At 43.8% G+C, this 13,545-nt stretch overlaps 1 pseudogene; it reads left to right on the forward strand.

Annotated features, from left to right (window-relative positions):
• Positions 1-2,273: 2,273 nt before the first annotated feature.
• Positions 2,274-13,545, forward strand: part of LOC123824955 — a 37,694-nt pseudogene continuing 26,422 nt past the window's right edge.

The raw sequence follows: 13,545 nt of genomic DNA on the forward strand, positions 1-13,545 counted from the left end.
AGAAACCAAACCACAAGTTCTCTCTACATGACAACAAAACAAATGGCTGAACACATCTGTCTAAGGACTTCTTTCCCCTTTTGTCAATTATAGTTCAATATCATTCAATATCATACTAGTCTCAGGTGCACAGCATAATGGTTGGACACTTACATACCTTAGGAAGTGAGCTCCTGATAAGTCTGGTACCCACTGGGTACCATACACAGCTATTACAATGCTACTGACTATATGCTATAATTTACATCCCCGTGACTGTTCTGTGACTACCAATTTGTACTTCTTAATCCCTTCACCTCTTCCACCCAACCCCTCAAACTTCCATCTGACAACCAGTCAGACAGGGAAAGACAAATACCATATGATTTCACTTATATGTGGAATCTGAAAAACAAAGTAAAGAAACAAAAAAAATAGAAAAAGGACTTCTTGATCTCATAAGACCCAGAGGGGCGGTGGGTTGTTACACTGTGTTCATTTTTTTCTCTGAATTGATGGAGCTGATGAGGGATTTGGTATCCCACGGTTATAGCCAGAGTGTGTATTTATAAGCATCTTAAATAGTTGGTCATATAACTTAGGTTCAAATGCCCTCTCAGTTCTTAAAAAAATCCATGTAAAAGGGCTGGCAGAGTGAGCACAATGCGGGGAGGTGAAACCCAGCACCTGGCATGGTGTCAGAGCAGCCCTGCTGCTTCCGTCTGCCCCGTGGTGTCTGCTGTGCAGGCCTTCTTCCAGACGAGCGGAAATTGGCTCCATGTGTCTGGTCTTTTTCTGCTTTGAGAAGGTTTCCTGGGAGTTCTTTAGCAATCACAAATCTTTCTGACGCTTCCTAATTCATCACTGTAAACACCACTTCTCCAGAAATAGTGGTGAGTTTTGCCAGAAGCACTGAAGACACGTAAATTAAAGGTCACGCACCCGAACACTGAACACTTTTTCCATTTCAAACCCTTCTTCATTGTATTGTTACTGCCTTCTTGTTGGTTTTGCTTAAAAAAAATTATTTTTTTTGTTTCTAAATTTTATAACCTCTGGAAAATCCTAGAATTAGGTGGGATGCAAGTAGGTAACCAGGTGAGGCTTGAATCACATCTGACTTCTGAGTACATCCCCTGCACTTGGGGCTTCTCTGCATCACCTCCTACTCCCTGAAACAGTAATCATCTATTTACCTGCGTAGCAGTGTGAATATGGACAATTAAGCTTCTCTGTGCCTTGGTTTTCTCACCTGTAAAGTGGGGAAGAATAATAGTATTTACCTCATGGCATTGAGGAGTAGCATATAAGGGGGGACCTCAAAAACCCAGAATTATCTTCTAGAGGGCAGCCCCTTTGTAGTACAGGCTTGCCCCACTAGGTGAGTGTTCTAGAAACCCATCTGTATCAGTGTACCAGCTGGTATTGTTGTGAGAAGCTGCGTACGGCTTCAGTTATTTTTTTTTAAAGATTCTTTCAATGCCTTTGCCTGTTTCATATGGGTGATTTACAAGCACACCTGCCCAAACCACACTGAGCGGTCAGCAGTTTTTGACCAAAAATGGCATGACCCCTGTGCTCCACCCTCCCTACTTACCCAAGATCATCCCAAGTGACTTTTTTTTTGTTTCCCCAGATGAAAAAATCTTCAAAGGGAAACATTTCACTGATGTGGAAGAAGTGAAACAAAAAAATAGCAGAAGCACCAAACGGCATCAAAATCAATGAGTTCAAAAACTGTATTGAACAGTGGAAAAAATGTCTCAGTAGGTGTACTCAGTAGTACAATGGAGAGTACTTTGAGGGTGAATGAAGTTGAAGCATGTAAGAATAAAGACAAATTTTTTTATCAATAAATTCTGGTTTTGGAGGTCTCTCCCATATACTAAGCATTCTATCAGTATTTTTCTCTTGTTGTTAGATTGAGAGCACCTGGAACAGGAGCACCAGCTCTATCCTCCATATCATGGTGTCTGGCACATAGTAGGTACTCAATAAATATTGGGTGGGTTGTTGAATGAACAAAAAAAATGAACAACTATTTGATTAAACAAGCAGGTGTGAGAACAAGATTGCAACCCATAGTCCCACTGAGTGCAAGTTGGGAACCTGTTAGATCTTTCTGGCAAGGTTCTCATGGGTGCTTCTAGGTCCAATGCAAAGAGAGTGGGTGTGTGACTAAAAACAGGAGGTAATGATGGGACCCCATGTTTTATTTGTTGATATAGTTATCTAAGAATGTATTTATTTGTATGTTTGATACTGAAGAGTGGCGATGGCTGGTCAGCTACAAGATGTGGCACCTGTTGGAGAAGCCTGGAAACACGGGAGAGACCCCAGGAACCTCAAGAAGGGTCCTGGAAACAACAGCTGTTCAAGCTGCAGGTGGTGTAGCTGAGGCTATTGCTACTCAACATGTTGCCACTGGAGTAGTTTCCTCACAAAGATGTCAAAAACCACCGGAGACCAGGGAAGAAGCTGTGCTGGGTCATGCTGTCATTGGGGGATCCTTGCCAAGAGCCACTGTGGGTTTTACACTGGAAGCCACACACCCAGTGGCAGGTGGGGAGGCCTCGGTGCTTCTGGCCCCAGGCCCCACTCCCTGGCAACCCTCGACTTTCTGGCAGAGTGTAGAGATTATGGGTGTTTCAGTGTCTTCCTCTTATGAATAAATAATTGGGGGTTGGGGCATCTGGGCCAGCCCAGTCACAGAGCTCAGATTGTTTTTCTTTTTAATTGAATGCATTGTGGTGACATTGGTTGATAAAAGTGTACAATTCTATAATATATCATCTATATGTTGTATTGTGTGTTCACCACCCCAAGTCACGTTTCCTATCACCATTTATCCCCCCTTTACCCTCTCTTATCTCCCCCAACCCCTCTTTCCTTCTGTCTTTCCCTCTGGTAATCATCATACTGTTTGGGTTTTGGGGGTTGGTTTTTGCTTAATCCCTTTACTTTTTCACCCATCAACCATCCCCCTCCCCTCTGACAGCTGTCAGTCTGTTCTACGTATGTAGGAGTCGGTTCTATTTTATTTGTTAGTTTATTTTGTTCATAAGATTCCACATATAAGTGATATCATGTGGTATTTATTTGTCTTTCTCTGGCTGGCTTATTTTATTTAACATAATACTCTCCAGGTCCACCTATGGTGTTGCAAAGACTAAGATTTTTTCTTTTTTAAGGCCAAGTAGTATTCCATTGTGTAACTGTACCAGGGCTTTTTATCCAGTCATTTACTGATGAACACTTGGGCTTCTTCCAAATCTTGGCTATTGTAAATAATGCTGCAGTGAACAGACACTTCTCCAAAGAGGACATACAAATGGCCAAAAGGCATATGAAAAAATGCTCAGAATCACTAATCATCAGATAAATGCAAATTAAAAACACAATGAGATATCACCTCACACCTGTCAGAATGGTTGTCATCAATAAAACAACAGACAAGCATTGGCAAGGGTGTGGAGAAAAGGGAACCTTCGTGCACTGTTGGTGGGAATGCAGACTGGAGTGGCCACTGTGGAAAACAGTGTGAAGTTACCTCAAAACATTAAAAAAAGAAAGAGCTTTGTGACCCAGTCATCCCACTTCAGGGAATATATCTGAAGAAACTTAAAACACTAATTTGAAACTGAGCTCAGATTCTTCATGAAGGATGTGGGTCCCTGTCTCTGCTTTTGTAGGTAAGAAAATGTTCTTATTATCAATTGTTATTTAACCCCCTTACTTGCTTACTTTTTTTACAATTAAAATGATGGTACTACTTTAAAGCACAATGCAGGAAAATGTGCCTTTTTTGGTTTTTTGTTCTTTGGGTTTTTTGCTAGAGGCTCCTTCAGTAAGATGGACAAGTTTTGAACTTAGCCTTCTAACATGGTTTTCCCATCTACGAAATCAGACTCCCTTTCCATTAAATATGGATAGTGATGATCTCTACCTGCTGACTCTCCCCTTTGTGCTGGTGCTTTATATTCATGGAAGCTCAGCAAGGAACAAAATATTGAATTCAGTACAGCGCTCCTGTCCATTGGGTTTTCATTCAAAATTCAACAGGTAGACAGAACTCCCGCATAAGAAAAGGATGAGGTGACTCAGGGGAGGCAAGTAATGCCATACAGTGATGCTGTGCAGATGTGGGCTAGCAGTGCTCCAAGCGCTCAAGGATGGTCTTTTCAAAGACACTGAGCTGGAGATGTGAACAGTGCATACAAAGGCCATGCTGAGTGAGTTCTGCAACCCCCAGTGTCAGTGGAGTCTGAGCTATGCAAACACAATGAGCTCCCGTTAGTCTGGAACCCAATCTGTATCTTTGTGCTCATCTTATGAGATGGGAACAAATTGAACTTATACAACTGCATATGGGTAATTTACCCAAAGGGCAACTAAATCAACAGCATAAGGTCAAGTACCTCAGGTGTGAAGATGATGCTAAGTATTGTCAGAAAATGCAAAGGTTGCTAAGCAAGCTAAAACAGATTAACTTTAAAAAAAAGACAGAATTGAACAATATTATAACAGGTGTTAAAGACAAATATCAGTTTCAAAGACTGAAGAATTTGTGGAAAAGAAGGCCTGATGGTGTACTTGGAAGGTTTTGTAGCAAGTTGGAGCTTTGGCCAAACCTCGAAGACTGGCTTGAATTTGTGTCGGCGGAAAACGGAAGAGCAGAGGTGTGTGCCGGAGCTGCCGTGCACTGACTCATGGGAGCTGCTGTTACAGTTTTCAGAAATATTGTCCTCCAGTTGTTAAATGCACTATTAAAAATTAAATTATAAAAATTTACAGTTAAGTAAAGTACAGGCATGTTTTATTTGCAAATTTATTTATACTTATATAATTTAATATTGTATATATTATTATATGGGTGGTCAGGACTCATAACTTCCTAATTACTTTGCTGCATTTCACTGTTGCCTGTGCTCTTGAGGTCGTTTACATCTATTGCATCCATACAGTGAAAATGCAAGTGACCCATTGTGCCACTGCGCACCTCTTCTTAACTCAAGCTAAGAGAGTCGACACAGCAGAAATCTGCAAATGTTATGAATCAGGGCTGCATTTATTCTTTTGTTGGCTGTTTAGACTTAAGGAAAAAATAAAAAAATATTAATAATGCAGATTAAAGTTTAAAATATATCATGTTGGTAGTCATTACATTGTGAATGACACCAAGCAATCTAAGAAATCTCCTTCCAGCACTTGAAAATCATCTGATTCAGCAAAGAAGTCCCTCATGTCACTGATAAACAGTGAAATTCTGATATGCCCATTAATGTAAATAAAAATATCAACCAACATTCATATCAGAGCTACAAAGAGAGAGCTGGTTGTTAAACATTCCTCCACCACTGGAGGAGTAACAGCATGTGCAGAAATGGCAGAAGCTGAAATGTTCATATTGGCACAGATAGTATGGTGGGTGGGGGGGATAATAATGGGCTAAAGTCATATGTTCAAATCCTAGTTCTGCTATTTATTAGCTGTGCAGACTTAGGAGAGCTACACAATGTTTCTGAGCCTAAGTTCCCTTATATTAAGATAGATAATACAGCCAACCATACTGTGTTCTTACAAGAACTAGAAAGAATATATTTTTACATGCCCAATGTTGATACTAATTATTATAATGAAATATTCTAAAACCCATAGAAAAGAGATTGACTGAGCAGTGGGGTTATTTAGGGGATGGGTGGAAGCACTGGATCTTGAACTCCAAGCAAGGAATTGGGGACTTCTTATGAAAACACTAGTTGGTCCCTAAAGGTTTCTGAGCAGGACACTAGTGTAAGATAGTATCATAGGAAGATGATGGTGGCCATACTTTGCCATCCAACCCTTCCTCCTACATGTGGACATCTAGTGTAGTGCTGAACAATAAACTTAGTTTTGTACATAACAAGGTCCTAGAGGTACTGGCAGGTCCTCAAATGTCTTCTGAATCAAAAAAAAGATTAAGTCACGTTTACTGTAATTTGAGGTTAAGTGTACCTCAGGATATTCTAATACTTTTAAAATGTATAGTGTATATCTGGTAGCTATAGTAATGCCCAGTTAAACAAGAACACCAAACTCATCCTCAATATTTTTCCTGCCCATCAATTTTTTATTGAGTCAATCATCAAGACTTGTGGTTCTACCTCCTTGATAAACCCTTGACCCTATCTGCTACTGACATTCCCCATTGCCTTGCTTTAGGTCAGTGGTTTACAGCCTTGACCTCACATTGGGACCACCTAGGGAGCTTTAATAAAAATATACCAGTGTCTGGGTCCTGTCTCCAGAGATTGCGGTTGAATTGGTCTGAGATGGGGTTTGAACATGGATATCCTGAAAGTCCCCAGGGGTTCTACTATGCAGCCAAACCTTAGTTCATGTTCTCATTGCTGCCCACCTGAGTGGTTGCATGAAGCCTCTGCCTGGGCCCCCTGCCTCCAGTGCCGATTTTTTCAAATCCCTTCTTCGTCATGCTTTCAGAATGACCCTTTAAAAACACTAATCTTATCATGCCATTCTTGCCTCTTCAGGTTCTCTTCAGCCCCTACCTAATAAAACCCAAGTTCAACACCAACCTTCTTAAACAACAAACACATACACACACACAACATTAACAAAGTAGTTACAACAAATCCAAGAAATAAAATTTGAACCAAAGAGTGATCTAGCCTTGGAAAGCCATTCCGATGTTTAAAGACATTTTCTAAAATGCTTGTTCAAATATACGCCCTCACGCAACTGCTGCACAGTGCTGAATGCAATTGAGAGCTTTGGGGGGAAATAGGTGTAAGAAGCAGTACGCGGTGTCTGAGGCTCACGGCAAAGTGCGGGGAAGTGGGGAGAGCTGATAGCTTAGCAAAACCCAGGGGCGCCTGCTCAGTTCAGTTGCTGACTCCAAGGTTCCCTTCTGTTATGGGTTGAATTGTGTACCCCCCAAAATTCATGCATTTTAAGTCTTAACACCCAGTAACCCAGAATGTAGCCTTATTTTTGAGATAAGCCTTTACAGAGATAATCAAGTTAAAATGAGGTCTTAGGATGGTTGCTAACTCACTACGGTTGGTATGCTTATAGAAAGGAGAAATTTGGAGAAAAAAAACACACAGAATACCATATGAAGATGGAGGCAGAGACTGAGTGAAGCTGCTAGAAGCCAAGGAATGCCAGATTGCCAGGAACCCACCAGAAGCTAGAAGAAAGGCTTGAAACAGGTTCTTCCTCACAGCCCCCAGAAGAAACCAACTGTGCCAATACCTCACTCTTGGACTTCTGGCCTCCAGAGCTCTGAGACAATATATTTCTGCCATTTAAACTACAGAGTTTATCGCATATTGTTGCATCAGCCCTAGCAAACCAATGTACCTCCCAGCTATCTCTCCAGCCACAACCCGCTTCCCACCATACCAATCTAGTTCAAGTTCCCAAGTGTGCTATGTTCTTTCATGCTACCTGTGTTTAGGCTGCTCCCTCTACCTAGAAGACCCACTCCCCAGCAACCTTCCCCCTAGAGGGGACCCATGAGTCCTTGAAGACTCAGTTCAACCCTGCCTTCTGTTTCCCTAGTCACAACCCCTATTTCTTCCCATGAAATTCATCATTCCTCCTTAGACCTGCCCCTGCCGGTGTTTGCATCCAACACTTCTTCGAATCCACTCAGGCCCTTCTCTTACTCCAGCCATCAAGGCAGTTAGCCCCAGGCCCACTTCAACCAGCTTTCTGTAGGTATGATCTGACTGCTCCTCTCCTCAGCCCACACTGCTTGCCTCTCACTCCCTGGCCCAGCCCTTCTCTGATGCCAAGATTGGAACATCCACAGACACCCAACAGATGCATGCTTGGGCCAACTGGAAGAAAAGCAGGGGAGGTAACACCTTTGGGACCACTCATGGATAAAATTTCCCCTTTTGTCATGAAGCTCCTCAGAAGTCCCAGCAAATCAAGCACCAATGGCCTGAGCAGCAGCCAGCTCCCAAACATCCTCCTGCAGTGCTTTTCTCTTCTTCCTGTTTCACTCCCCCTGTCCCTCCTACTACTGCTCCCTGGAATCATTTCCAATAAAGTACCTATATTCATGTGTTTGTCTTGGGCTCCATGTTCAGAGAATCGCAAGCTAAGATACTGTATTTCTTTTGTACTGGATTGAATTTTACCTACAGAAATGGCTATTTCATATGATCTAACTAATGATTATTTGTCTGTATCTAGGTCTCTTCCAACAGAATGCAAGGTTCTTGGGGTCAGAAGCAGAATCTTTCTTATTCATTTCTCTTCCCCAGCGTCAACCGCTGCAGGTGGTACATAGTAATCCCTCAATAAAAACTGAACGAGTACATGTAGTGATTGATCGTCTCAGCATAGGTAAGAAAAAGGTTCAGGGAAGGATTCTTCTGTAGATGTTAGGACATAAAGTTAGATACCTGTCTCACACCAAAATAAAATCAATATGAATGAGTTTTAAAGCACTAAAAAGATAATTTATAGCCTAATTTCTACACAACAAAGTGCCCATGCAGAGCAGGAAAGTCTCCACCAGAAGAATCATGGGGTGCTAAAAGAGCATCCAAGTCGTGGAGGCTCCTAGGGAAAGTGACCTCTAAGCTGAGCCCTGAAAGACAAGTAGAAATTAACCAGGAGAGACTGGTGAGGGGTGTTCCAGGCAGAGGGAGAAGCCTGTGCAAAGGTGTGAAGGTGAGAGAGTCCCCTGGAGGAAATGAAAGCAATTGTCTCAAAATTCTCCATGTAGATACTAATTAATCCATGGGGATTATAATAGCCTGGCTTTGAAGAAGGGATGTAACGTCTCACACAAATGGCAGCTGTTTCCTTGGGGCTGGAACTCAGAGTTAGACTTGGAGTTCATGCTGTCTCTTAGTGGTAGAATGAGATCTGTTTGGGGCCAAATGGTTGAACTCCTGGCGGTATTGTAGCTTTAGTCCTCACAGCAGCACCAGCCTTGGTAAGTCCGTATGAAAGCTGGCCGGGCCCACTCGTGAAGGGGCATCTCAGTTCCAGGGTTAAATCCTGCACCAAACATACATTTATAAACACTGTCTACTCTCTTCCCATGGCTTGTGGGAAAGCTGCTTAGTAAGTCACCCCACTGGGGCCCAGGAGCTGCCTGAATTGCCATGACCCACACGGCTGAGACACAGGATCCAACACAGGGCCAGGGGACAGGGGATAAAGCAGGCTCGCTCTCAATTTTCCAGTCTAGAGCTAAATGGAGACTCTGGGTGCTACTTTTTAGGGTCTGCAACAATACCATCTTTTCTCCTACACAAAATCCAATGCTTGTTTCACGTTTACACTAATGGATTGCTCTTCACGATAAAAAAAGATGGTTCTTTGCCTTTCAGGTTGATAACTTACAATAACTTTTTAAATTCTCCTGTTCTAAGAATGAGGCGAATTGAATCAATATACTTCCTTTCATAGTAACCATGCAATATTTCACAATGTATCTTTAGAATCCACTTAAAGTAATACGGGATGTATTTTGCCACGAAATCCTTTAAAACAAGCGTGAGCAAAGTGACAAACACCATGACATTCTAAAGAAGACCAACCAGTGTGTTCCATGCCCCTTTCAAAAGCAGCCGCGATTGAGCGCCAGCCCTGATAAGAGTTTTAATGGGAGGCGTATCATTTGTTATTCACAACAGTGAGGAGATGGCACTTGGCTTCAGAAACTCGGCCTGTCACTAGAGGGTAGGCATAGAAATTCCAATATTTTTTAAACTATTTTAAAACACCTGTCTTCAGTCACTTATCTACCTTCTTCAACATCTGATAGGAAAAATGGGAAGAAACTAATCGCATAATACCATCAGTAACATACCCAAAGAATTCCTACAGTCGTCTATTTCCCGAGTTGTAACTTTGTGTTATTTATACTGCATGTCAAAAGTGCCTTGGGGCTGTTGCTCCTCAATTCCATAGCAGTTTATTTCCCCACAATTGTGCCCATGTTTTACAGCAATTTCCACAGCAATAAAGCAAGAAATCAGAAAAATCAGCGTCTGATAGCCACCATTTAGCATTCTCTGCTACCTGGACAGTGCAGAGGAGACCACAGAAGTGGTCTCAGCAAGCTTGCAGGAGCTGCAAATCATTGTGATCTGAATTGTAATAGTCTCCTCTTCAATAATACATGACAGGCTACTTCACTTAGCGTCCTCAGGATTCCTCAGCAGGAACCCAAATTATTCCAGCACACACTGCATTTTCTTATCAATAGCACATTTATGATCTCTTTAAAGCACACAATAGAGGGCACAGCTTTGCATCATGCGTGCATTTATCCACATGTGCTCAGATACATACATCAGCCAAGAAATTCTAAATAAAAGAACTAACTAAAATTCTCATCCAAGAGGTGAATGCATGGCTGCTCACGTTCAAGATCTGTCCTAATAGAAACTGAGTGAGAAACCAGACAAAAGCAAGCTCGGCGGGGGTCAGCGGAGAAGGTCAAGGAGATGAAGGGGCTACCACAGCAGACAGCACCAAAAGGAGACCAACCGAGACCTTTGGCATTAGCGGAACGTGAGACCCCAGATCATCAGGGGTCCCCACTTAAAGCAAGTCTTTATAGCATAGCATTCCCCAGTGAAAAGCAATAAGGCACAAATAGAAATGCAACGCCCCTTCAGACCCAAGTAAAGAACAACAAAGCCTCGCTGAAATGTCAGTGCCCATTGCTGGGCGTCCTGGCGGGGACCTGGCCAGACCTGAGGGCTCCCATCCAGCCCGGCACACACATGCCTTCCCCCAGCTTCCTCACCAGCTGCATGGTTCACACACAGCAGGAACAATTCTAATTGGTCCCTCAGCTGGATGACAAATTACTAGATGTCATGATTGTAAAAGCAGTGGCCAGTATGTATGAAGTGCCAACTGGATACCAGGCACTATGCTAAATGTTTGTCCACATATGATCTCATTGAATCTACTCTTCAACTGAATGAGGCAAATATTGTTATTACTCTTCATTTTACAGATGAGAAGCTTAAATTCAATGAATTAGACACTTCAAGTGTTTGTCCAATTCACGGCCACTTTCTTATCTCTTTGAACTTCCCCATCTTTGCCCACAATCCAGAGAGGTAGCTCCTCAGGAAACACATGTATGCCACCTGATCCTCAGTTCAGCCACTCAAAACCCCAAATTTGAACAGACAGCAAGAAAGACTATAAGTTGGCTGTCAAGTCTTTGCGATTCAAGTTGCTAAGACTGAAAAGGAGCCATGAACTCCCTCCAACTGCTGACATCCAGGCTGCTCCCAGAGCCCATGGAAGACACCTCAGCCAGCTCCCTTTTTTCTCAGCTACATTGAGTTCTTTCTGTTCCTCGCTATGGCCTCTGTTTCTATGAAAGCAGGAGGAAAGAGGGAGCCCCATCTTCTCTAGGAACTGAGAGGGACCCCTACACCCCAAAGAAGACCTTACTCCCCCCAGCTTGGGCATCATCCTTAGTAGGAGCACGACCCCAGCATGCTCCTGCAAGAACCCATGGCAGCCCTTCCTACCCTATTACTCACCCCCTGGCTTCCACCCTCTGCCTAGTGACCACAAAGTTCTTTATTCCTGCCACATCAGCCTCCGCAAAAACCCCAGGGCTCCAGAGCACCTGTATGTTCCCTTTGCTGACGCCCTGTCTCCTCCCATCACCCACCCCCAGCTTCTGAAATCCTCTACTGCACCTGCCAGACCATACAGCCAGTCCTCAGCAAAATCTCTCCTCTGCAACCGTACCCTTCACCACCTGCTCTAAAACCTGAGGAGACTTCTCCTGCCACCCTCTCAAGGGTGGTCATCTTTTCCCTCATGCCTCTCAAATCACTGGACTGCAGATGCAGCTGCTGTCCTCTGCTCCGTGCTGCCATTTCCAGATCTTTCTTCCTCCTAACCTTCCACCTCGGGGCTTTGTCCCTTCGGTCACTGTGCTGTTCCCACCCACTCGCCCACGATGGGGCAGTCATCTGCTGAGCCCCCTGCCCCACATTACTCCCCTCGTATCTCTAAGATTTTTGCTCTTGGTTCACTACTGCTCTCTCCAACAGTCCTCTTATTAAAATTCTTGGTGATTTTGATATCTACGTGGAAGATCCTGCCACTACTCTGTTTTCTCAGGCCCTTACAGTAATCTCATCCTCCATGCTACCTCAGCCACTCACTCCTGCGACCACACTCTGCACATCATCCTCTCCGTAACATCAACCTCAAGCTCTTTGTTCATCTATCCAGCTGCCCGGCGCACATCCCCACGCATCCAAGGGCCACCCCAGACTCAGCACATCCAAAACCAGACACCTGATCTCTCCCACAAACCAGCTCCCACGGCTGTCTCTCCATTTCAGTTAGGGGCAACCCCAACCTTCTAGGTGTGTAAATGTCTAGGTAAGGAAATCTTAATGTTTCTCATGCCCCCACATCCAGCCTGTTAGGAAATCCTGTTGGATTTACCTTAAAAATATTTCCAGAATCAAACCACCTCTCACCGACTCGCCGAAACCGCCCTGACCTGAACGACCGTGACCTCCCACCTGGACCACCATGGTGGCCTGTCACCCGGTCGCGCTGCCTCTGCGCTCAGCACTCTCCCCACTCCAGTCTCTTCTTCACTGAGTACCCCGAGTGGACCGTTTAAAACATCAGTCAGGGTATGTCCTTCTCTCCTCAAAAGCCTTGCACTGGCTTTCTATCACATCCAGAGTGAAAGCCAAAGTCTTCACAGTCATTCCTAAGACCTGAGATGGAAGGGTCCCCTCTACACCCTGCGGGCCCCTTCTCCTGCTGTGCCCCTTCGTTCCTTCCTCTCCAGCCCCCCTGGCCTCCTTGCTGCTCCTTCCACAGGCGGGACCCGCCTCTGCCTCAGGGCCTTCCTCTTTCTCTCATCTGCTCTGTCTTCGAGATTTTCACTGCCTCACTCTCCTTCTCCTTCTGGTCATTACTCAAAAACGTCAAACCTTCTCATTGAGGGCTTCCCAGACCACCCAACTTCAAACTGCAGTCTATCTACCTACCCCTTCTCTCCCTGCCCTGAAATTTCCTGTCCCCTTTTCTTGTTTCATTTTTCTTTGTGACACTTATGGTCATCTTCATATTATAATTTTTGTACTCTTTCTTTAGTATCTGCCTCCACCTGGTGGAATGCCAACTCCACAAGGGATTTTTGTGGGGGGGTTTTCACTTCTTTGTCCCCAACATCTAGAATGATGACTGGCACATGGTAGGTGCTCAATAAATACTTTTGGATTAATGAGTGGAGAAATAAGAACACATAGATTTAGGCAGATTAAGCAACTTCTCAAACTCCACAGAACTAGGATGTGGCAGAACCGGGACTCAAGCATACAGTTACCTCAGGCCACGTGCTCTTCGCTGCGGTCTTTCTGCTTCATACAACCATGCGTGCTTGGGAGAGCTCACAAACACACAGAATCAGAAACAGTAAATCCTCAAGTGATTGGTTTGTTGTGACCTTATTTGAAAAATAAAAAGGAATCTGTTGAAATTGTTTAAATGAGGGCAAACTTTGTAAAAGACCAGATTGTAAATATT

The sequence above is a fragment of the Phyllostomus hastatus genome, unplaced genomic scaffold (genome assembly GCF_019186645.2).
Source record: "Phyllostomus hastatus isolate PE091 unplaced genomic scaffold, TTU_PhHast_1.1 phas_contig_58, whole genome shotgun sequence".
Classification (NCBI taxonomy): Eukaryota; Metazoa; Chordata; class Mammalia; order Chiroptera; family Phyllostomidae; genus Phyllostomus; species Phyllostomus hastatus.